General features: G+C 47.6%; 1 pseudogene; it reads left to right on the forward strand.

The window, feature by feature from the left end:
* The first annotated feature begins 8,666 nt into the window (after window positions 1-8,666).
* On the forward strand, window positions 8,667-19,673 carry LOC116971583 (annotated as a pseudogene).
* The last annotated feature ends 7,893 nt before the right edge of the window (window positions 19,674-27,566 follow it).

Below are 27,566 nucleotides of genomic sequence, written 5' to 3' on the forward strand. Positions count from 1 at the left end.
AATGGGAAATATGCCAAAGGCACACTGTGTTTGTCTGGGCTGCAGAAGTCTACGATGTTTAACAGTGGGATGACTGTGTGTGCGCTGTGTCTGCATTTCCTTCAACAGGCCTCTCCTATGTTAGGGCTGAATTTCCCCCCATCTTCCATCCTCCCACATTACAACTTTTGCACTTTTTTTAACCTGCACTTTCACTCTGGCTCTAACGCTACATTCTGCACTCTGGTTATTTTCTCTTTTGCATTACCTGATCTATTCACTTGCAATAAGTCATACAGTGTGGAAATGTGCCCAATGCCCATGCTGGCCAACATGCCATATCTACACTAGTTCCACCTGCCTGCGTTTGGCCCATATCCCTCTAAACCTGAAAAGTCTGAAGAAGGGTCTCAACCCAAAACGTCACCCATTCCTTCTCTCCAGAGATGCTGCCTGTCCCGCTGAGTTACTCCAGCATTTTGTGTCTATCTTCGATTTAAACCAGCATCTGCAGTTATTTCCTGCAAATTCCCTCTAAACCTTTCTCATCCATGTAGCGTCCAAGTGTCTTTCAAATATATAGTCCCTACCTCAACTACCTCCTCCGGCAGCTCGTTCCATTCACCCACCACCCTCTGAGTGTAAAAGTAGTCCCTCAGGTTCCTTTTAAATCTTTCACCCCCTCATCTTAAACCTATGTCCTCTGGTTCTTGATTTCCATAAATAGAGTTAGTGCAGGGGTGATCGCTGGTCGGCATGGACTCGGTGGGCCGAAGGGCCTGTATCTCTAACACTAAACTCAAACAACAACCAACACATGATCCCGGGCCACTGCACACACACAAGCCTACGGATCAGGAGAAGGGAAAGGGTTCTTCATCTTGAGACTGTTTCCTTGTGAATGCCCCACCACTCTACAAGGTCCAGCTGACCTGATGTATTCTCGTCTCACCTCTCCAACTAAATCCTCGGCGACCTTTCGCTAACGCTCTCAGTCTTTTTTTCCCAGGGTAGAGGATTCTAAAACTAGAGGGCACGGGCTTAAGGTGAGAGGGGAGAGATTTAAGAGGGAGCTCAGGGGCGGCTTTTCCACTCAGAGACAAGAGACAAGACAAGAGACATTTATTTGTCACGCACCAATTGGTGCAGTGAAATTTGGGGTCACCATACAGCCATACGAATAAAATAAAAAACACAGAACACGATAGTCGTTAACATAGACATCTCCACACAGCGGCATCAAAGTTTCCCACTGTGAGGGAAGGCAGCAAAGTTTAGTTCTCCTCCTCTGTTGTCCTCTGTTGTTCACGCGTGGTCGGGGGGCTCCAGAACCCTCCGTAGTCGCCCGATGTTCAGGCCCGCTCGCCGGGAACGACAGAACTCCGACGTCGGGATGGGAGAACAACCTCAGCGGCTTGGACCTCCGAATCGGCCACTTCCTACCGGAGCCCGCGGCTCCCGAAGTCCACAGGCCGAGCTGGGCGGAGATTCACGCTGGCGACCCTCGGCAAAAGGTCCCAGGACTCCTCGATGTTGGGCAGCGCCGCCCACGCTGGAAGCTCCGCAAACCACAACTCAGCAATGTTGAAGCAGCTGGCCCAACACTCCTGCGATTCAAACGGCGATCCCAGGTAAGGCATCGCCTGCTCAGCGATGAATCCAATGCTGCATCACTGCTGCTGAAGCTGTGGTCCGGTCCCCGGTCTCCGGCAGGAAAGGCCGCACCATTCCAGTTGGTGGGCCGCGAGAGGGGGGCGAGGACGCGACTCGGAGAATAGTCACGTCCTCGCCCGAAGTGAAACGGATTCCCCCTTACACTACCCCCCTCCCCCACATAGAAATACTAAAAAAATCCTCCACAACAAACTTTTAACAAACTAAAAATTAAAAAAAGATAGAAAAACAGACAGACTGTAGGCAGAGGCTGCCATCATGCGGGTAGTCTGTATCTGGAACCAGCTGCCAGAGGAAGCTGTAGAAGTGGAAGGTTTGAGTGGTATACGGGCCAAATGCAGGCAAATGGGTTGAGCCCAGAATGCCTACTTGACCAGCATGAGCAAGGTGGGCCGAAAGGCCTGTTTCCATACATTGCAGCTCTAAGGCTCTTTCGGTCGGGAACACAACCTCTAACCTGTCGCAGCATCAGCCAACATCCCGTTCCGTCCGGCAGAGAAGATTCCCAGGACCACAGCCAAAAGAAACAGTGATGGCTGTGGATCCGGGCGTGGGACACTACTCCACATCATGAAGGCAGCGCTATTAGTTGGCTCCCGACCCAGGAGACCCAGTCCAGGGCAATGTCTGCGGAGAGAGGAAGGGCAGGTCACAAGGTGGGACAGCCCCAGTGGTGGGGAGGGGAGAGTGAGAGTGGAGCAACTTTAGCAGTGAGTCAAGAGTCTGTGTTTTCTCCCACGTTTTCCCGAGTTTTCAAACTCGCAGAATGTTCGTAACAAGTCCGTAGGAGGCCGTAGCGAGTCCGTAGATATAACGTAGCGGCTCGTTATGCCAGCCATAGGTACTCGGGGCATCAGGTAAATTGGGACGTTTTTTCAGCATGATGAAAAATGTCCATGTGTAAAAACAAATAGCCCCGAGTACCTACGGCTGGCATAACGAGCAGCTACGATATATCCACCGACTCCTACGGACTCGTTACGAACATTCTTTTTTTGTCTAACTGTAGTCTTGTAGGTCTGTGTCCAAGATGGCTGCCGTGAAGGGAGAGTGGACGCTGGCACGAATTGGTTGCCGCTGCTCTCTCTTCACACTGTGTTTTTGATTTTCTGTTTTTGGATTGAATTCTGTTTTTAATTTGTGTCATTGTGATGTCTTTAATTACTTGTTTTACTCCGATTATATGTTTTTATTCCGATTACTATGTAAGGTGTCCTTGAGATTTTGTATGAAAGGCGCCCATTAAATATAAAATTTATTATTATTATTATTCTGCGAGTTTGAAAACTCGGGAGAATTTGTGAATAACTCGGGAAAGTGGGACAGGCCCTTTAGAGGGGGAATTGGGAGAGGGGGTAGGACAATTTTAGCAGTGTGTTAGCGGGGGTTGGAGATGGGGTGGACAGGTGGGACAACTTTAGAGGTGGGAGAAGGGGAATGGAGAGGGGTGGTTGGACAACTCCACTGATGGGTTGAGGGGAGGGTGAGGGAACTTCAGCAGTGGGTTTGAGGGGGGGGGGGGGGCGTGGGATAACTGTAGTGATTGATTGGAGGGTGGGTGGGGTGGGGAGTGAGAGTGGGGCAACTTTGGGGGTGGGTTAGAGAGGGGATGGGAAGGGAGTGGCACAACGTTAGTGGTGGGTTAGAGGGAGGGTGGGGAGGAGGAGACAACCTTCTCATCCACGCTCTAGACTCCGCACAGCCGGTAGGCCGCTGCCTCACAGCACCAGAGACCCAGGTTCGATCCGATCCTCGCGTGCTGTCTGCACCGAGTTTGCACGTTCTCCCTGTGACCGCGTGGGTTTTTTGCCGGTTGCTCCGGTTTCCTCCCACATCCTAAAAACGTGCGGGTGTGTAGCTTGATTGGCTTCTATAAATTGTCCCTAGTTTGTACGGAGTAGTTGAGAAAGTGGAATAACATAAGACTAGTGTGAACGGGTGATCGATGGTTAGCGTGGACTCGGTGGGCCGAAGGGCCTGTTTCCATGCTGTATCTCTAAACACTAAAACTAAAGTAAAGATTGGGATTTAGGGGAGAGGGGGTGGGGGGAGAGTGATGGGAATTATTTTTTTGTGTGTTGTGTAACCCTATACTTAAAACAAACTTACTCTGGAACCATGTCAACCTCTACAAGTCATGCATTTGTCTAATTAGTTTAGTTTAGTTTACAGATACAGCGCGGAAACAGGCCCTATGGCCCACCGAGCAGTGATCCCCGCACACCAACACTATCCTACACACACTAGAGCCATTTTCCATTTACACCACGCCATTTAACCTACAAACCCGCACGTCTTAGGCGTGTGGTAGGAAGCCGGAGATCCCGGAGAAAACCCGCGCAGGTCACGGGGAGAACGTGCAAACTCTATACAGACACGCACCTGTAGTCAGGATCGAACCTGGGTCTCTGGCGCCATGTGGCAGCAACTCTACCGCTGCGCCACCGTGCTGATTTACGAGGATGTTGCCAGGACTCAAGGGCCTGAGCTGTAGGCAGAGGTTGGGCAGGCTAGGACTTTATTCCTTGGAGCGCAAGAGGATGATGGCGAGATCTTGGCCGTTTCGCTCCTTCAACCTTTGCGTTTTGGTTTTAGACTCCGATATCTTGGGAAAATCCAGCGTGACCTTTGTCCATCAGTTTTGGTTAGCTTGTCTGTCGTACAGACAGCGCCCGTGGTCAGGATCGAACCCAGGTCTCTCGCGCTGTAAGGCAGCAACTCAACCGCAGCGCCTCTGTGACGCCCTTGACTACAAGTGTTTAACAGAGGGTCAGGGCGAAAAGGGGTAGTGGTTTAGTTGAGAGATACAACACGATACATCACAAAAACAGGCCCTTCGGCCCACCTAGTCTGTGCCGACCATCGATCACCCGTTCACACTAGTTCTATGTTATCCCATTTTCTCATCCACTCTCTACACACTAGTGGCAATTTACAGAAGGCCGATTAACCTACAAACCCGCACGTCTTAGGAAACGCACGCCCGGGGTCACGGGGAGAACGTGCAAACTCTACTCGCAGGCAGACAGCACCCGAGGTCAGGATGGAACCAGGGTCTCCAGCGCTACGAGACAGCAGCTCTACCCGCTGCGCCACCGTGTCACAATGGTTGCAACAGGAATCTCAGCGATTTCAGGGAATTGAACAGCTGAACGTGACTGCACTAGTTGTTCCACAAAAATTCCCCCAATGTAGAGGCCGCACATGAATCACAACTCACTGAAAGTGGCAAAGCAAGTGGAGAGGGTGGGTGAAGAGAACATTCGGTACACTTGCGGTCATAGGTCGGGGCGTTGAGTCTAAGAGTCAGGAAGTCATGATGCAGCTCTATAGGACGTTGGTGAGGCTGCATTTGTAGTATTGCGCGCAGTTCTGGTCGCCCCCATTACAGGAAGGATGTGGGGGCTTTGGAAAGGGTGCAGAGGAGGTTTACCAGGATGATGCCTGGATTACAGGGTTTCAGCTACAGGGAGAGGTTGGGCGGACTTCAGTTCAGTGTAGAGGTACAGGAGCTTGAAATCTGTTACATCCACATTCAGGAACAGCTTCTTCCCCACAACCATCAGGCTATTAAACTCGCCAACAAACAGACCCTGAACTGTAACAGCCTATGCACTGTATCTGTTTATTTATGTGTATATTGTATCTGAACTGTTCTGTACTGTTGCTTACAATACTCTGTTGCGCTGCAGCAAGCAAGAATTTAATTGTCCTATCTGGGACACATGACAATAAACTCTCTTGACTTGACTTAGAAACATAGAAAATAGGTGCAGAAGGCCATTTGGCCCTTCGAGCCAGCATCGCCATTAATTGCGATCATGGCTGATCGTCCCCAATCAATAACTCGTGCCTGCCTTCTTCCCATATCCCTTGATTCCACCAGCCCCTAGAGCTCTATCTAACTCTCTCTTAAATCCATCCAGTGACTTGGCCTCCACTGCCCTCTGTGGCAGGGAATTCCACAAATTCACAACTCTCTGGGTGAAAAAGATTTTTCTCACCTCAGACTTGAGGTACAGTGAAGAGCTTTTGTTGTGTGCTAACCAGTCAGCGGAAAGACAACACATGATTACAACCGAGCCGTCCACAGTGTACAGATACATGATAAGGGTATAACGTTTAGAACAAGTTAAAGCCAACAAAGTCTGATCAAGGATAGTCCGAGGGTCACCAATGAGGTAGATAGTAGTTGTGATAGGATGGTTCAGTTGCCCGATAACAGCTGGGAAGAAACTGACCCTGAATCTGGAGGTGTGCGTTTTCACACTTCTGTACCTCTTGCCCGATGGGAGAGGGAAGGAGGGAGTAACCAGGGTCGACTTGGTTTGTTCACCCATCAGATCTCACCTCCCCCTCCCCAGTAAACTTGTCGTTTCAGGGTCAATCACTTGAGAACAAGTCTGAAGAAAGCAAACATTTTTAGTTTAGTTTAGCACTGTCGTGTTGCATCACAGATTAGTTTTGGAACATCTCTGCCCAAGACCGCAAGAAATCGCAGAGAGTTGTGGACATAGAGCAGACCATCACACAGACCACACTCCCCACCATTGTAGATGTAGCCCAGTCCATCACACAGACCACACTCCCCACCATTGTAGATGTAGCCCAGTCCATCACACAGGCCACACTCCCCACCATTCTAGATGTAGCCCAGTCCATCACACAGGCCACACTCCCCACCATTGTAGATGTAGCCCAGTCCATCACACAGGCCACACTCCCCACCATTGTAGATGTAGCCCAGTCCATCACACAGACCACACTCCCCACCATTGTAGATGTAGCCCAGTCCATCACACAGACCACACTCCCCACCATTGTAGATGTAGCCCAGTCCATCACACAGACCACACTCCCCACCATCGCCTCTATCCACACTTCACGCCGCCTCGGGAAAGCAGCCAAGACTAGACCCACCCCGGTTATTCCTTCTTCTCCCCGCTCCCATCCGGCAAAAGGTACAGAAGCTTGAAAGCGCGCACCACCAGACTCAGGAACAGCTTCTTCCCCTCTGTTATCAGGCTTCTGAACGGTCCTTCCATAACTAGGGTGCTGTCCGATTCACCTCTACCCCATTGCGGACATTGGACTTTGTCTGTGGAACTGATGCGCTACAATGCTGAGAACTATGTTCAAGAAAGAACTGCGGATGCTGGAAAATCGAAGGTAGACAAAAGTGCTGGAGAAACTCAGCGGGTGAGGCAACATCTCTGGAGCGAAGGAAATAGGCAATGTTTCGGGCTGAAACCCTATTTCCTTCGCTCCATAGGTGCTGCCTCACCCGTTGAATTTCTCCAGCACTATTGTCTACCTTCTATGCTGAGAACTACCCTGTATATTCTGCACTCTGTATCTTCCACTTTGCTCTACCTATTGTACTTGAGTTTGACTTGATTGTATTTTTGTATAGTATTGTCTGATCTGTTTGGATAGCGTGAAAACAAAGTTTTGCACTGTACGTCATGACAATAAATATACCTAACCGTAAACTAATGCTGTTGTTTCAAAGGAAGATCACGGACTGCTGTGTTCTTCATTTCACTGAAACACAACTCGCCCATTTTCCCCCTGACCCTGCTCTACAACCTGACGCCTTCTACATTTATCATAGTGATGGTACGGAATCCCCATATAGACACAAAATGCTGGAGTAACTCAGCGGGACGGGCAGCATCTCGGGAGAGAAGGAATGGGTGGCGTTTCGGGTCGAGACCCTTCTTCTGACTGAGAGTCAGGGGAGAGGGAGACGTGAGATATGGAAGGGTAAGGCGTGAAAATGAGACAAAGATGAAGGAAAATGTAGAACAGATCATTGTTAGCAAGGGGAAGCTGACAACGAGGCATACAAAGATAAAATGGAATCAGGAGGACAGTCAGACTGGTCGGAGAACTCAGATGGGGAAGGGGATGGAGAGAGAGGGAAAGCAAGGGTTACTTGAAGTTAGAGAAGTCAATGTTCATATCGCAGTTTCATTTAGTTTATTATTGTCACATGGACCATGGTGCGGTGAACAGCTTTTTGTTGCGTGCTATCCAGTCAGCGGAAAGACAATACATGATTACAATCAAGCAGTCCACAGTGTACAGATACAGGCTAATGGGAATAACGTTAAGGGCAGTGAAGTCTGATTAAAGATAGTTTGAGGTAGATGGGAGGTCAGGGCCGCTCTCTAGTTGGTGATAGGATGGTTCAGTTGCCTGATAACAGCTGGGAAGAAACTGTCCCTGAATCTGGAGGTGTGCGTTTTCACACTTCTGTACCTCTTGCCCGAAGGGAGAAGGGAGAAGAGGGAGTGGCCGGGGTGAGACTGGTCCTTGATTATTCTGCTGGCCTTGCCGATTAATGGAGTCAACGGAAGGGAGATTGGTCTGTGTGATGGTCTGGGCTGCGTTGGCAATTCACTGCAATTTCTTGCGGTCTTGGGTGGAGCTGTTCCCAAACCAATCTGTGATGCATGCCAGTAAAATGCTTTCAACACCAGAAGTTGGTGAGGGTTGTTAGGGACATGCCGAACTTCTTCAAATCTTTCATTCATTTGTTCTGTATCTCTCCACATCACTGTCTATATCTCTTCTTTCCCTTTCCCCTGACTCTCAATCTGAAGAAGGGTCACGACCCGAAACGTCACCCATTTCTTTTCTCCAGAGATGCTGCCTGTCCCGCTGAGCTACTCCAGCTTTTTGTGTCTATCTTGGGTTGAAACCAGCATCTGTGGTTCCTTCCTACACATTTTACACTCATTGGTGTGTGTATTGTATTTATCATTGCTGGGTGTCACTGTTGGCTCTGTGAACCTCCTGTTACAAGGAACTTTGTGGCACATAGATATACGTCAGCAGAAAATAGCCTAAAATAAGCAGAGGCCGCAACTGTTTTCTGGAAAGCTCCAGGACATCTCTTTTTTTGTTTAAAAGCTGGCATCTCGTCAGCAGTACGTAGGTTCACGCATGTGTCCGTGGCTCAGGAAAACATCAATGAATGGTGTTAAATGCGTGTGTTATGTGCTGTCATGGACTCTGTCGTGGGAATCTCGGGAGGTGGCGAGGGGACATCAACTCAACTCAAAACTGCCCGGTTGATAGAGGATGTGGACACAGCAACTTGTAACAAAGCACAACCTGCTGGAAGTACCGAGCTGGTCGCCCAGCGTCTGTGGGGAAGTGAGGGAGGAAGAGTGAGGGAGGAAGAGTGAGGGAGGGGGAGAGAGAGGGAGAGAGGGGAGAGAGGGGAGAGAGGGGGAGAGAGGGGGAGAGAGGGGGAGCGAGGGGGAGCGAGGGGGAGAGAGGGGGAGAGAGAGAGCGCCTCACCAAATACAGGTTAAGTGACCACTATTTGGCAGTTGAAAAAGGAAGACAGAAGAGGTGTTGGCAACCAAGAGAAAACAGAATATGCGGCCACTGTTTGACAGATGAGGTTGAAACAGAGGTGCACTTCCTCCTAAAATGCAAACAAATTGACAAAACAAGGAAAACATACTTTGTCAAACTCAGTCTGGCAACCCCTGATTTTAAAGAACTAGATGATATATCAAAACTAAGAATAAGCCTTGGCGAAGGAAATACGGCACATCTTGGTGCACAATACGTAATATCATGCCATAACCTGAGAGACGGTGAATGACCAACATGCACATATGCACGCACACACTAACTGACATTAACTGACACTAAGAAACTAATATTGAATTGCTAAACAGCAGGAAATAGGCAACGTTTCGGGTCCAAACCCTATTTCCTTCGCTCCATAGGTGCTGCCTCACCCGTTGAATTTCTCCAGCACTATTGTCTACCTTCTATGCTGAGAACTATATTCTGCACTCTGTATCTTCCACTTTGCTCTACCTATTGTACTTGAGTTTGACTTGATTGTATTTTTGTATAGTATTGTCTGATCTGTTTGGATAGCGTGAAAACAAAGTTTTGCACTGTACGTCATGACAATAAATATACCTAACCGTAAACTAATGCTGTTGTTTCAAAGGAAGATCACGGACTGCTGTGTTCTTCATTTCACTGAAACACAACTCGCCCATTTTCCCCCTGACCCTGCTCTACAACCTGACGCCTTCTACATTTATCATAGTGACGGTACGGAATCCCCATATAGACACAAAATGCTGGAGTAACTCAGCGGGACGGGCAGCATCTCGGGAGAGAAGGAATGGGTGACGTTTCGGGTCGAGACCCTTCTTCTGACTGAGAGTCAGGGGAGAGGGAGACGTGAGATATGGAAGGGTAAGGCGTGAAAATGAGACAAAGATGAAGGAAAATGTAGAACAGATAATTGTTAGCAAGGGGAGGTGACAACGAGGCATACAAAGATAAAATGGAATCAGGAGGACAGTCAGACTGGTCGGAGAACTCGGATGGGGAAGGGGATGGAGAGAGAGGGAAAGCAAGGGTTACTTGAAGTTAGAGAAGTCAATGTTCATATCGCAGTTTCATTTAGTTTATTATTGTCACATGGACCATGGTGCGGTGAACAGCTTTTTGTTGCGTGCTATCCAGTCAGCGGAAAGACAATACATGATTACAATCAAGCAGTCCACAGCGTACAGATACAGGCTAATGGGAATAACGTTAAGGGCAGTGAAGTCTGATTAAAGATAGTTTGAGGTAGATGGGAGGTCAGGGCCGCTCTCTAGTTGGTGATAGGATGGTTCAGTTGCCTGATAACAGCTGGGAAGAAACTGTCCCTGAATCTGGAGGTGTGCGTTTTCACACTTCTGTACCTCTTGCCCGAAGGGAGAAGGGAGAAGAGGGAGTGGCCGGGGTGAGACTGGTCCTTGATTATTCTGCTGGCCTTGCCGATTAATGGAGTCATCGGAAGTGAGATTGGTTTGTGTGATGGTCTGGGCTGCGTTGGCAATTCACTGCAATTTCTTGCGGTCTTGGGTGGAGCTGTTCCCAAACCAATCTGTGATGCATGCCAGTAAAATGCTTTCAACACCAGAAGTTGGTGAGGGTTGTTAGGGACATGCCGAACTTCTTCAAATCTTTCATTCATTTGTTCTGTATCTCTCCACATCACTGTCTATATCTCTTGTTTCCCTTTCCCCTGACTCTCAATCTGAAGAAGGGTCTCGACCCGAAACGTCACCCATTTCTTTTCTCCAGAGATGCTGCCTGTCCCGCTGAGCTACTCCAGCTTTTTGTGTCTATCTTGGGTTGAAACCAGCATCTGTGGTTCCTTCCTACACATTTTACACTCATTGATGTGTGTATTGTATTTATCATTGCTGGGTGTCACTGTTGGCTCTGTGAACCTCCTGTTACAAGGAACTTTGTGGCACATAGATATACGTCAGCAGAAAATAGCCTAAAATAAGCAGAGGCCGCAACTGTTTTCTGGAAAGCTCCAGGACATCTCTTTTTTTGTTTAAAAGCTGGCATCTCGTCAGCAGTACGTAGGTTCACGCATGTGTCCATGGCTCAGGAGAACATCAATGAATGGTGTTAAATGCGTGTGTTATGTGCTGTCATGCTGCCCGGTTGATAGAGGATGTGGACACAGCAACTTGTAACAAAGCACAACCTGCTGGAAGTACCGAGCTGGTCGCCCAGCGTCTGTGGGGAAGTGAGGGAGGAAGAGTGAGGGAGGAAGAGACAGGGAGGAAGAGAGAGGGAGGAAGAGAGAGGGGGAGAGAGGGGAGAGAGAGGGGGTGAGAGGGGGAGAGAGAGGGGGAGAGAGGGGGAGAGAGGGGGAGAGAGAGAGCGCCTCACCAAATACAGGTTAAGTGACCACTATTTGGCAGTTGAAAAAGGAAGACAGAAGAGGTGTTGGCAACCAAGAGAAAACAGAATATGCGGCCACTGTTTGACAGATGAGGTTGAAACAGAGGCGCACTTCCTCCTAAAATGCAAACAAATTGACAAAACAAGGAAAACATACTTTGTCAAACTCAGTCTGGCAACACCTGATTTTAAAGAACTAGATGATATATCAAAACTAAGAATAAGCCTTGGCGAAGGAAATACGGCACATCTTGGTGCACAATACGTAATATCATGCCATAACCTGAGAGACGGTGAATGACCAACATGCACATATGCACGCACACACTAACTGACATTAACTGACACTAAGAAACTAATATTGAATTGCTAAACTTGCTATTCTGTTGTACTGCTTACAGCTGCAAGAACGTGTAGCAATAGAATAGAATAGAATAGAATGCATTTATTGTCATCCAAACCTAGATTTGAATGAAATATAATTTCTACAGTTTTTTACATTACAAAACAATCCAAGACCCACACTTAACACAGTTTACATAAACATCCATCACAGTGAGTCTCCAACATCTCCTCACTGTGATGGAAGGCAAAGTCTTTATCTCTTCCCTTTGTTCCTTCTCCCGTGGTCCAGCAGTCCAACTGCAGTGTCGAGGCGAACTGGGGCTCCGATGTTAAAGCCCCCGGCGGGCGATGGTAAGTCCTGAGGCCGTTTAAGCTACGCCGGGCGATGTTAGGCCCCGGCTCCATGTCCTTTAAACCCGCGATTCCAGCGGGAGAAGTCGCCGTTGCGGAGCTCGGAAAAGCGGTCTCCCACCAGGGACCTGCGAGCTCCCGATGTTCCTGTCCACCGGGTCTGCGGCCGGTGCCTCCGAACTCCAAAGTCGGGTCGCAGCCGCACGCCACAGGGACATATCTATCCATGCACTGTATTTATATTTATGCATTTTAAATATGTATGTTATGTTTTATACTTTGGCAATATAATGAATTATTTTATCATGCCAATAAATTTTTATTTAATTGGTAAATTGAAATTGAATTGAGAGAGAATGAGAGAAAAAAGAGAGAGAGAGGGTAGAGAGGGAGAGAGGGAGACAGAGAGAGAGAGAGAGAGGGGGAGAGAAGGGGAGAGAGAGAGGGGGGGAGAGGGAGAGAGAGAGAGAGTTACAGGTTTTAGACAGAATCGTGCAGCAGATAAACAGGCCTTTCGGCCCACAATGTCCGTGCTGAACAAGATACCAAGACTAACTCTTATCTGCCTGCACATACTCCATGTCATTCATTCCCTGCATATCCATATGTCAACCTTGAATGACTATCGTATCTGCCTCCACCACTGTGTAAAAATCTTGGCCTGCACATCATTAATCTTTCCCCCTCTCGACTTAAAGCTCTGCCTTCTAACCTCGGACATTTAGACCCTGGGGGAAAAGGTTCTGACTGTCTACCCTATCTACGCCTCTCGTGATTTTACACCTTCCCTATCAGTCCTTCCCTCGACCTTCACATTCCGGAGAAAATAATCCAAGTCGAACATCTCCTCACACTTCCTCCTCCTTAATCTCAAACTGCCCTGGCATTTCATACTGAAGCAACGACCAAGAAAGCACACCAATGCCTCTACTTCTTTAGAAGGGTGAGGACGTTGGGCATGCTCCCACCAACTCTCACCAACTTCTACAGATGCGCCACAGAAGCTTTGTATCAGGATGCGTCACAGATTGGTTTGGGAACAGCTCCATCCAGACAGCTAGAAACTGCAGAGAGTTGTGGCCGCAGCCTGCTTCCTGTTTCCTCCCACACTCCAAAGACGTACCGGTTTGTAGGTTAATTGGCTGGGTTTAAATGTAAATTGGCCCTAGTGGCCCTAGTGTGTGTGGGATAGTGTTAATGTGTGGGGATCGCTGGCCGGTGCAGACTCGATGGCCTGTAGGGCCTGTTTCCGTGCTGTATCTCTAAACTAAACTAAACTAAACTAAACTAAACTAAACTGGCCTTTAGACTACTCCCACATGTCAGATGTGGACTTACCCAATAACATCTGCTAGCTCACGAGCTACTGACTAATAACATTGTAGTTTGCCTTACTCAAGATCAGTAACTTCCCACAAGGTCCAGCCTTCTCCCTATTCAAAATGATGAACACAAAGTGTTGGAGTAGCTCAGTGGATCCGGCAGCATCTCCGGAGAGAAGGAATGGATGACGTTTCACATCGGAACCCTTCTTCAGACTCTATGAACGCTTAAAAACCTATGGAGTCATGATCACCCTCCCCAAAATGATCTCCCACTGAAACACCAGCCACCTGGCCAGGCTTATTAACCAACACAAGGCCCAGTTTGTTCCCTTCTCGGGTTGGACTCTCCACACAATGTTTCTAAAACCCTCTTGGATGCACCTCACAAACTCTGCCTCCTCATCTCCTTTCTAAAGATACGTCCTTTTATTCCGATCCTTTTTTGATCTGTTTGGACAGCATGCAAAACAAAGCTTTTCACCGCGCCTCGGAGCACGTGACAATAAGAAACCAAAGCCTAACCCTGAAGCTAAATCAGTAAGAGGACACGAGGAGACTAAAGAGGGATGTCGATGGTCAGGTGAGTGGGGAAAGGTGTGGCAAATGGTGTGAAGTTTGAGAAGACTTTTAGCAAAGGAGGGTGATGCATGAAAGCTGAGTGATTGCAGAACTCGGAGAGATCCAGGTGTTCAGTGCGTAAATCACAAAGGGCCCTTGTCATATGCGGTGAGTCATAGGGACAGTAAGCAGAATGTTGAGGACAATTAAATGCATGAGTGCGGAGTTTATGCTTCACTTTAGTTTAGTTTAGTTTAGTTTAGCGATACAGCAGGGAAACAGGCCCTTCGGCCCACCGAGTCCGCACCGACCAGCGATCCCCGCACACTAACACTACCCTACACACACTCGGGATTATTTTTACATTTATACCAAACCAATTAACCTACAAACTTATACGTGGCCGATTAGGCCGATTAGGAAAGGGGGAGATGCAACGAGACCTGGGTGTCATGGTACACCAGTCATTGAAAATAGGCATGCAGGTGCAGCAGGCAGTGAAGAAAGCGAATGGTATGTTAGCATTCATAGCAAAAGGATTTGAGTATAGGAGCAGGGAGGTTCTACTGCAGTTGTACAGGGTCATGGTGAGACCACACCTGGAGTATTGCGTACAGTTCTGGTCTCCTAATCTGAGGAAAGACATTCTTGCCATAGAGGGAGTACAGAGAAGGTTCACCAGACTGATTCCTGGGATGGCAGGACTTTCATATGAAGAAAGACTGGATAGACTCGGCTTGTACTCGCTAGAATTTAGAAGATTGAGGGGGGATCTTATAGAAACTTACAAATTTCTTAAGGGCTCGGACAGGCTAGATGCAGGAAGATTATTCCCGATGTTGGGGAAGTCCAGAACAAGGGGTCACAGTTTAAGGATAAGAGGGAAGTCTTTTAGGACCGAGATGAGAAAATAATTTTTTACACAGAGAGTGGTGAATCTGTAGAATTCTCTGCCACAGAAGGTAGTTGAGGCCAGTTCATTGGCTATATTTAAGAGGGATTAAATGTGGCCCTTGTGGCTAAAGTGATCAGGAGGTATGGAGAGAAGGCAGGTACGGGATACTGAGTTGGATTATCAGCCATGATCATAATGAATGGCGGTGCAGGCTCGAAGGGCCGAATGGCCTACTCCTGTACCTATTTTCTATGTTTCTATGTCTTTGGAGTGTGGGAGGAAAAAAAGATCTCGGAGAAAACACACTTGGTCACGGGGCGAATGTACAAACTCAGTACAGACAGCACCCGTAGGCATGATCGAACCCAGGTGTAAGCGCTGTAAAGGCAGCAACTCTACTGCTGCATCACCGTGCCACCCTTTAGTTGTAGAGGATAATGGTGAGATCATTACTGGATGATGGTATATAGAATTGGTCTGTAATCAAAGAAAGAAATACTCAGACACAGGTTAGTCAGTGAGAACTGCTTCAGTCTGAAGAAGGGTATCAACATGAAATGTCACCCAGTCCTTTTCTTCACAGATGCTGCCTGATCCGCTGAGTTACTCCAGCACTCTGTGAAATGTCTCCTATCCATGTTCTCCAGAGATGCTGCCTGACCCGCTGAGTCACTCCAGCACTCTGTGTCCTTTAGTCCATCGAAACATTCCAGACCACAATCTTGGATCACCCGCCTCTCTGGGTTCCATCTTCTATCTATATGACTAAAAGTCTGAACTTGACCGCTTTTGGCCCACTGTGCTGCAATTTCCAAGAGAACGCCGCAACCTACGGCCGTCATTTTTGGCCACCTCGCTCAGAGCCCCCCTCCCCCTTCCGTGACTGGAGGATTTTTCCCATCGATGAAAAATCAGAGAGATATTAATGTTTTTTTAAAATTCGCCATTCTCTCTGCTGCCCCCGCTGGCGGCAGGGGTGAGGGACTATAAAACCCGGAAGTGTAGTCCCTCACTCAGTCTCTGCCAGACCCAGGAAATGAGAGGGCCATGGCTCTCTGAGATGCGAATAACTGAACGCAGGTCTACTCCACGGTGAGTCCCCTCAATGCGGCTGTAAACTGGCTGCTGCCCAATTGTTTGCCTCGCCTTTTTTTAAAGTTTGTGTTCACAAAATGAATTTTGGTTGTCGGGTGGCTGCAGCCAAATTGTTTGCCTTGGCTTGGCTTTTAAAATCGTTGCAACAGTTGGCTGCCAGCCCAAGAATCCATTTGGCCCACAATACTAGCCCTCTGGAAACCAGTACCTTCGGCCCGCAACACCCATATTAGCGCAACTGAAAGCCCCCCCACCCCGCACTGGCGAGCAATATTGGAATTGGTGGAGATGTGGAATATTGCGTTGGTGACCAGCCCTCCCGTGTGATGCTGGGACCCAACGGGTCCCACTTAGTCTAGTACTCAATATGTGTAGGAAGGAACTGCAGATGGTGGTTTAAAATGCAGCATCTCTGAAGAGAAGGAACAGCTGACGTTTCAAGTCGAGACTATTTTACAGACTGAGGTCCCTCACTCTGATAGTTCCCTGACCTTCCTATGTTCCACTGTATACATACCTCCACAGTCACACTAGTACAGGCCGCTGCCTCACAGCGCCTTGATCCTGACTGCTGTTTGACTCTGGGTTTCCTCCGGGTGCTCCACTTTCCTCCCACATCCCAAAGGACGTGCATGTTTGTCGGTTACTTAACCCTCTGTAAATTGCCCCCTCGTGTGTAGAATGAGATAACATAGAACTGGTGTGATGGGGGATTGCAGGTCAGCTGGTCTGTGGGTCAACTGGCCTGTTTCCATGCTGTGTCTCCGAATCAAACTTCCAGTAGCTGTACCCATTACAGGAAGCATGTGGAGGCTTTGGAGAGGATGTAGAGGAGGTTTGCCAGAAAGATGCCTGGATTGGAGGGTATTTGCTAATGTATTTTATTCTGGGAAACTGCAAAGGAAAGCATGTGCCAAAACTCAGTTGTTTGTGAAATATACAAATGATAGGAAATTACGATGCAACTGGATAAAACTTTGGTCGGGCCACATCTGGAGTTTAGAATCAGGCCCTTCGGCCCACCGAGTCCATGCCGGCCGTCGGTCACCCGTTCACTATGTTATCCCAATTTCTCATCCCCTCCCTGCACACTAGGAGGCAATTTATAACTTACAGCGGGCCAATTAGCTTGCAGACCCGCACATCTTGGGGTTGCGGGTGTAAAAACCCACACGATCACGGGGAGAACGTGAAAACTCCGCGCACACAGACAGCACCCGAGGTCAGGATCGAGCCCGGGTCTCTGGCATTGTGAGGCAGCGGCTCTACCCGCTGCACCACTGTATCGTTTGCTGTTCCGGTCTCCCCATTACAGGAAGGATTTGGTCGCTGTCATCTCGCTGCTACCATCGGGAAGAAGGTGCAGGAGTCTGAAATCCGTGACCTCCAGGTTCAAGAACATCTTCTTCCCAACAACCATCAGGCTCTTGAACACTGCACAACACTAAACTCAGCAACTGTGATCTTCAATAGGGTGATTTCACGAAAGGTCACTGGACCATAGTTCCTCACCCACGTGACCGCAAAATCCAACTGGGGTACAAGCGTCACTACATGTACCCCAGTTGGATTTTGCGGTCACGTGGGTGAGGATCTATGATCCAGTGACCTTTCGTGAAATCACCCTATAGACTGTCTTTGGTTGCACTACCGACTTCGGCTTTGCTTTCAGGTTGGATTACCAGGCATTAGTCTGAAGATGGGTCCTGTCCCGAAACGTCACCTATCCCTGTTCTCCATAGATGCAGCCTGACCCGCAGAGTTACTCCAGCACTGTACATTTCTACATTGTATTTGTATATATTTGCGAGCTGCTGCTTTAATGGGGATGGCAAGCTGCAGCAAGCAACAATGTGAATGTTCCATTGCCAATACATACAACAATTAAACACTCTCGATCCTCTGGACTACCCATGCACAATCCCGGGTGGATATGAGGAGATCATATCTGCTTTTGGGATAGTCCCCGAACTAGGAGTCTCTGCTTCAAAATAAAACCTCACCCAATGAAAACAGAGAGAAAGTGAAATATTTCCTGGTGAGTTTATGCAAGCTGCCTTGTTTTTTTTTCATCAAAAAATGTCTTCAATTATTAAAAAATGATACTTACACTACAATAAAACAAGCCAGAACCCACCACCATAATACAATACAAACATATATCCATAATAACCTACTATACAATTATGATACAATCCTTATTGAGGATACATTCAACACCCTGCGGAGCCCAGCGGTCGCGGAACTCCCCCAGGGTGCCCGTGGACAGGGTGTATTCCCTTTCTAATCCCACCCGGGCACGGACGTAACCCCGGAAAAGGGGCAGGCAGCCGGCTCGGGTAGAGCCCTCTTCCGCCTGGCGCCGTGACTCACGGATGGCCAGCTTGGCCAGGCCCAGGAGCAACCCAACCAGGACATCTTCAGCCCTACCCTCTCCCCTACGCACAGGGTGTCCAAAGATGAGGATGGTGGGTGTGAAGCACAGCCAGAAAACAAGGTATTCAAACAGGGGCTGCAGCCTCACGCACTCCATGTACACGTGGTACACAGACTCTTCCAGCCCACAACAGTTGCAGGCGGCTGGTGTGTCTGTGAATCGCGAGAGAAACAGGTTGCAGGGAACACCTCGGTGCAATACCCACCACCCCAGGTCCCCAATGTAGAGGGGAAGAATCCCTGCGTAGAGGGACCCCCACTGTAGTGTAGTGTGGTACATTGTAGTGTAGTACAGTGTAGTGGAGTACAGTGTAGTGTAGTGCAGTGTAGTGTGGTGTGGTACAGTGTAGTGTAGTGTAGTGTGGTACAGTGTAGTGTGGTACAGTGTAGTGTGGTACAGTGTAGTGTGGTACAGTGTAGTGTAGTACAGTGTGGTACAGTGTCGTGCAGTGTGGTACAGTGTAGTACAGTGTAGTGTGATACAGTGTAGTGTGGTACATTGTAGTGTGGTGTAGTGTAGTGTGGTGTGGTGTGGTACGGTGTAGTGTAGCGTGGTACAGTGTAGTGTAGTGTGATAAGTGTAGTGTGGTGTAGTGTAGTGTAGTGTGGTACAGTGTAGTGTAGTGTGGTGTGGTACGGTGTAGTGTAGCGTGGTACAGTGTAGTGTAGTGTGGTACAGTGTAGTGTAGTGTGGTGTGGTGTGGTACAGTGTAGTGTGGTACAGTGTAGTGTGGTACAGTGTAGTGTAGTGTAGTGTGGTACAGTGTAGTGTAGTATGGTACAGTGTAGTGTGGTACAGTGTAGTGTAGTGTAGTATGGTACAGTGTAGTGTGGTACGGTGTAGTGTTGTGTAGTGTAGTGTGGTACAGTGTAGTGTGGTACAGTGTAGTGTAGTGCAGTGTAGTGTAGTGTGGTACAGTGTAGTGTAGTACAGTGTAGTGTAGTGTGGTACAGTGTAGTGTAGTGTGGTACAGTGTAGTGTAGTGTGGTACAGTGTAGTGTAGTGTAGTATGGTACAGTGTAGTGTGGTACGGTGTAGTCTTGTGTAGTGTAGTGTGGTACAGTGTAGTGTAGTATGGTACAGTGTAGTGTGGTACAGTGTAGTGTAGTACAGTGTAGTGTAGTGTGGTACAGTGTAGTGTAGTGTGGTACAGTGTAGTGTAGTGTGGTACAGTGTAGTGTAGTGTGGTACAGTGTAGTGTAGTGTAGTATGGTACAGTGTAGTGTGGTACGGTGTAGTCTTGTGTAGTGTAGTGTGGTACAGTGTAGTGTAGTATGGTACAGTGTAGTGTGGTACAGTGTAGTGTAGTGTAGTATGGTACAGTGTAGTGTGGTACGGTGTAGTGTTGTGTAGTGTGGTACAGTGTAGTGTAGTATGGTACAGTGTAGTGTGGTACGGTGTAGTGTTGTGTAGTGTGGTACAGTGTAGTGTGGTACAGTGTAGTGTAGTGTAGTGTAGTACAGTGTAGTGTAGTGTGGTACAGTGTAGTGTAGTATGGTACAGTGTAGTGTGGTACGGTGTAGTGTAGTGTAGTGTAGTATGGTACAGTGTAGTGTGGTACGGTGTAGTGTGGTACAGTGTAGTGTGGTACAGTGTAGTGTAGTGTGGTGCAGTGTAGTGTAGTGTGGTACAGTGTAGTGTAGGTAGTATGGTGCAGTGTAGTGTAGTGTAGTATGGTACAGTGTAGTGTAGTGTGGTACGGTGTAGTGTGGTACGGTGTAGTGTTGTGTAGTGTAGTGTGGTACAGTGTAGTGTAGTGTGGTACGGTGTAGTGTGGTACGGTGTAGTGTTGTGTAGTGTAGTGTGGTACAGTGTAGTGTGGTGCGGTGTAGTGTTGTGTAGTGTAGTGTGGTACAGTGTAGTGTAGTGTGGTACAGTGTAGTGTAGTGTGGTACAGTGTAGTGTAGTGTAGTATGGTACAGTGTAGTGTGGTGCGGTGTAGTGTTGTGTAGTGTAGTGTGGTACAGTGTAGTGTAGTGTGGTACAGTGTAGTGTAGTGTGGTACAGTGTAGTGTAGTGTAGTATGGTACAGTGTAGTGTAGTGTAGTATGGTACAGTGTAGTGTGGTACGGTGTAGTGTTGTACGGTGTAGTGTAGTGTAGTGTAGTATGGTACAGTGTAGTGTAGTGTGGTACGGTGTAGTGTGGTACGGTGTAGTGTTGTGTAGTGTAGTGTGGTACAGTGTAGTGTAGTGTAGTGTGGTGTGGTACAGTGTAGTGTAGTGTAGTGTGGTGTGGTACAGTGTAGTGTAGTGTAGTGTGGTACAGTGCAGTGTAGTGTAGTTTAGTGTGGTACAGTGCAGTGTAGTGTAGTTTAGTGTGGTACAGTGCAGTGTAGTGTAGTTTAGTGTAGTGCAGTGAAGTGTAGTGCAGTGTAGAGCAGTGTAGTACAGTGTAGTACAGTGTAGTGTAGTGTAGTTTAGTGTGGTACAGTGCAGTGTAGTGTAGTTTAGTGTAGTGCAGTTTAGTGTAGTGCAGTGAAGTGTAGTGCAGTTTAGTGTAGTGCAGTGAAGTGTAGTGCAGTGTAGAGCAGTGTAGTACAGTGTAGTACAGTGTAGTGTAGTGTAGTTTAGTGTGGTACAGTGCAGTGTAGTGTAGTTTAGTGTAGTGCAGTTTAGTGTAGTGCAGTGAAGTGTAGTGCAGTGTAGAGCAGTGTAGTACAGTGTAGTGTCGTGCAGTACATTGTAGTGTAGTGTAATGTAGTGTAGTACAGTGTAGTAAAGTGTAGTGTAGTACAGCGTAGTGTAGTGTAGTGTGGTACAGTGTAGAGTAGTATAGTGTAGTACAGTGTAGTGCAGTGTAGTGTAGTGTAGTGCAGTTAGTGTAGTGTAGTACAGTGTAGTGTAGTGTGGTACAGTGTAGTGTAGTGTAGTGTAGTTTAGTGTAGTGTAGTGTAGTACAGTGTAGAGCAGTGTAGTGTAGTGTAGTGTAGTACAGTGTAGTGTAGTGTAGTTTAGTGTAGTGTAGTGTAGTACAGTGTAGAGTAGTATAGTGTAGTGTAGTATAGTACAGTGTAGTGCAGTACAGTGTAGTGTAGTGTAGTGTAGTACAGTGTAGTGTAGTGTAGTTTAGTGTAGTACAGTGTAGTGTAGTGTAGTTTAGTGTAGTGTAGTGTAGTACAGTGTAGAGTAGTATAGTGTAGTGTAGTATAGTACAGTGTAGTGCAGTACAGTGTAGTGTAGTGTAGTGTAGTACAGTGTAGTGTAGTGTAGTTTAGTGTAGTGTAGTGTAGTACAGTGTAGAGTAGTATAGTGTAGTGTAGTATAGTACAGTGTAGTGCAGTACAGTGTAGAGTAGTGTAGTACAGTGTAGATTAGTATAGTGTAGTGTAGTATAGTACAGTGTAGTGCAGTACAGTGTTGTGTAGTGTAGTGCAGTACAGTGTTGTGTAGTGTAGTGCAGTTAGTGTAGTGTAGTACAGTGTAGTGTAGTGTAGTGTGGTGTGGTGTGGTGTGATACAGTGTCGTGTAGTGTAGTGTCGTGTCGTGTCGTGTAGTGTGGTGTGGTGTAGTACAGTGTAGTACCACAATACACTACACTTCGGAGGAGGAGCCATCTTGGGGAACGGCTGCTAATTCGCTTTTTTAAAAGTTTTTAGTTAGTCCTGTGTCTCGTCCGTTTGGATAAATTTACTTTTTAATGTGGGGGGTAGGGGGCAATTTTATTTGTAGGTCCCTAACTGGTCGGTGAGGTAGCTTTTTCTCCGGGCTGCCCGTTGACCCGTACTCGCGGCCTACCAGCGGGCTTGGAGCGCCGTTTCCTGGCGGGGACCGCCCAGCACCTCGGCCTCGGTGGCGGCACAGCACTGGTGCGCTATCGTAGATGCCTTGCCTGGGTTGCCGCGCTGGATCGACGCGCTGGAGCTCCGGTGAACTGTGACCAACGAGTTCAACACCTCCGGGCTGCGGGTCTGCGGATCGGTGCGGGCGGTGCCGATTTCAACATCGGGAGCCTGGGAGCTCCAAACTGGCGCGGCCTTGTCGGCTTCGGAAGCCGTGGTCCCCAGTCAGGAAGCGGCCGTTCCAGGTGGCCCAGTCACTGAGAGGACTCTCCCGACGCCGGGGCAACTCCACCCAGTGAGAACGGCCAGGAACATCGGGCCTCCGTAGAGGCAACTGCGGTGGCCTCAATAGGCCTGACTTTGGGTGAACTGGGGATGGGGACTGGACATTGTTCCTTCCTCCACAGTGGTAGCCATTGTGGGGGGATGATTTTTTTGTCTGTACGTAATCCTGTTAGTCTTTGTCCAAGATGGCTGCCGTGAAGAGAGAGTGGATGCTGGCACGCTTTAGCTGCCGCTGCTCTCTCTTCATATTGTGTTTTTGATTTTTTGTTTTTGGACTGAATTCTGTTTTTAATTTGTGTTTCTGTGATTTCTTTATTATTTATTTTGTAGTGCAGTGTAGTGCAGTGTAGTACAATGTAGTGTAGTGCAGTTTGGTGTGGTGTAGTATAGTACAGTGTAGTGTAGTGTAGTATGGTGGTGTGGTACTGTGTAGTGTAGTGTATCACACTATATCACACTACACTGTACCACACTACACTGTACCACACTACACTGTACCACACTACACTACACTGTACCACACTACACTGTACCACACTACACTGTACCACACTACACTACACTGTACCACACTAAACTACACTGTACCACACTACATGACACTACACGACACGACACGACACTACACTGCACTGTACCACACTACACTGTACCACACTACACTACATTACACTGTACCACACTGTACCACACTACACTACACTACACTGTACCACACTAACTACACTACACTACACTACACTACACTGTACCACACTAACTACACTACACTACACTACACTGTACCACACTGTACCACACTACACTGCAATACACGACACTACACTGCACTGTACCACACTACACTGTACCACATTACACTGTACCACACTACACTACACTACACTGTACCACACTGTACCACACTACACTACACTGTACCACACTACACTACACTGTACCACACTACACTACACTACACTACACTGTACCACACTGTACCACACTACACGACACTACACTGCACTGTACCACACTGTACCACACTACACGACACTACACTGCACTGTACCACACTACAATGTACCACATTACACTGTACCACATTACACTGTACCACACCACACTACACTACACTACACTGTACCACACTGTACCACACTGTACCACACTACACTACACTGTACCACACTAACTACACTACACTACATTACACTGTACCACACCACACTACACTACACTACACTGTACCACACTGTACCACACTGTACCACACTACACTACACTGTACCACACTAACTACACTACACTACACTACACTGCACCACACTGTACCACACTGTACCACACTACACTACACTGTACCACACTAACTACACTACACTACACTGTACTACACTACACTACACTGTACTACACTACACTACACTGTACCACACTGTACCACACTACACTACACTGTACCACACTAACTACACTACATTACACTACACTGTACTACACTACACTACACTGTACTACACTGTACTACAGTACACTGTACTACACTACAGTACACTGTACTACACGGCACTACACGGCACTACACTACACTACACTGCACTACACTACACTGTACTACACTACACTACAATGTACCACACTACACTACACTACAATGTACCACACTACACTACACAACACTGTACAACACTCTACCGCACCACTCTACCGCACTACACTACACTGTACTACACTACAATGTACCACACTACACTACACAACACTGTACAACACTCTACCACACTACACCGTACTACACTGTACCACACTACACTGTACCACACTACACTGTACCACACTACACTGTACCACACTACACTGTACCACACTACACTGTACCACACTACACTGTACCACTTCACACTACACTGTACCACATTACACTACACTGTACCATACTACACTGTACCACATTAAGCTGTACCACACTACACTGTACCACACTACACTGTACCATACTACACTGTACCACATTAAGCTGTACCACACTACACTGTACCACACTACACTGTACCACACTACACCACAGTGTACCACATTACACTACACCGTACCACACTACACTGTACCACACTACACTGTACCACACTACACCACAGTGTACCACATTACACTACACCGTACCACACTACACAACACTACACTTCACTGTACCACACTACACTACACCGTACCACATTACACTACACCGTACCACAATACACTACACCGTACCACAATACACTACACCGTACCACAATACACTACACCGTACCACACCACACTACACCGTACCACAATACACTACACCGTACCACACCACACTACACCGTACCACACTACACTACATTGTATCACACTACACGACATTACATGGCACGACACTACACTACACTGTACTACACTACACTGTACTACACTGTACTACACTACACTGTACTACACTACACTGTACCACACTACACTGTACCACACTAACTACACTGTACTACATTGTACTACATTGTACCGTACCACACTACACGACATTACACGGCACGACACTACACTGTACTACACTACACTGTACCACACTAACTACACTGTACTACATTGTACTACATTGTACCGTACCACACTACACGACATTACACTACACGACATTACACGGCACGACACTACACTGTACTACACTACACTGTACCACACTACACTGTACTACACTACACTACACTGTACCACACTAACTACACTGTACTACATTGTACTACATTGTACCGTACCACACTACACGACATTACACGGCACGACACTACACTGTACCACACTACACCACACTGTACTACACTACACTACACTGTACCACATGACACCACACGAAACTACACTGTACCACATGACACGACACTGTACCACACGACACTGTACCACACGACACTGTACCACACGACACTGTACCACACGACACTGTACCACACGACACTGTACCACACTACACGACACAACACTACACGACATTACACGACACGACACGGCACTACACGACATCGCACTACACGACACCACACTACACGACACTACACGACACTACACGACACGACACGACACGACACGACACTATACCGTACCACACTACACCGTACCACACTACACCGTACCACACTACACCGTACCACACTACACTCTACCACACTACACTGTACCACACTACACTGTACCACACTACACTAAAATACACTAAACTAAACTACACTAAACTAAACTAAACTAAACTACACTACACTGTACCACACTACGCTGTACCACACTACGCTGTACCACACTACGCTGTACCACACTACGCTGTACCACACTGTACCACACCTCACCACACCTCACTGTAACACACCTCACTGTACCACACTGTACCACACTGTACCACACTGTACCACACTACATTGTACCACACCACACTAAAATACACTAAACTAAACTACACTACACTGTACCACACTACGCTGTACCACACTACGCTGTACCACACTACGCTGTACCACACTACGCTGTACCACACTGTACCACACCTCACTGTAACACACCTCACTGTACCACACTGTACCACACTGTACCACACTACATTGTACCACACCACACTAAAATACACTAAACTAAACTACACTACACTGTACCACACTACACTGTACCACACTACGCTGTACCACACTACGCTGTACCACACTGTACCACACCTCACTGTAACACACCACACTGTACCACACTGTACAACACTGTACCACACTGTACCTCACTCTACCACACTGTACCACACTCTACCACACTGTACCACACTGTACCACACTACGCTGTACCACACTACGCTGTACCACACTACGCTGTACCACACTACGCTGTACCACACTACGCTGTACCACACTACGCTGTACCACACTACGCTGTACCACACTACGCTGTACCATACTACACTGTACAACACTGTACCACACTATACCTCACTCTACCACACTGTACCACACTCTACCACACTGTACCACACTGTACCACACTGTACCACACTGTACCACACTGTACCACACTGTACCACACCTCACTGTACCACACTACACTGTACAACACTGTACCACACTGCACCTCACTGTACCACACTGTACCACACTACACTGTACCACACTGTACCTCACTGTACCATACCTCACTGTACTACACTGTACAACGCTGTACCACACTACACTGTACAACGCTGTACCACACTGTACCACACTGTACCACACCTCACTGTACCACACTGCACCACACTACACTGTACAACACTGTACCACACCACACTACACTGTACCACACTACACTGTACCACACTACAATGTACCACACTACAATGTACCACACTACACTGTACCACACTACACTGTACCACACTACACTGTACCACACTACAATGTACCACACTACACTGTACCACACTACACTGTACCACACTACACTGTACCACACTACACTGTACTACACTACACTGTACCACACTACACTGTACCACACTAACTACACTGTACCACACTACACTGTACCACACTACAATGTACCACACTACACGGTACCACACTACACTGTACCACACTACACTGTACTACACTACACTGTACCACACTAACTACACTGTACCACACTACACTGTACCACACTACAATGTACCACACTACACGGTACCACACTACACTGTACTACACTGTACCACACTAACTACACTGTACTACATTGTACTACATTGTACCGTACCACACTACACGACATTACACGGCACGACACTACACTGTACTACACTACACTGTACTACACTACACTACACTGTACCACACTAACTACACTGTACTACATTGTACTACATTGTACCGTACCACACTACACGACATTACACTACACGACATTACACGGCACGACACTACACTGTACTACACTACACTGTACCACACTACACTGTACCACACTACACTGTACTACACTACACTGTACTACACTACACTACACTGTGCCACACTAACTACACTGTACTACATTGTACTACATTGTACCGTACCACACTACACGACATTACACGGCACGACATTACACGGCACGACACTACACTGTACTA

Source organism: Amblyraja radiata, chromosome 3, assembly GCF_010909765.2.
Source record: "Amblyraja radiata isolate CabotCenter1 chromosome 3, sAmbRad1.1.pri, whole genome shotgun sequence".
Lineage (NCBI taxonomy): Eukaryota > Metazoa > Chordata > Chondrichthyes > Rajiformes > Rajidae > Amblyraja > Amblyraja radiata.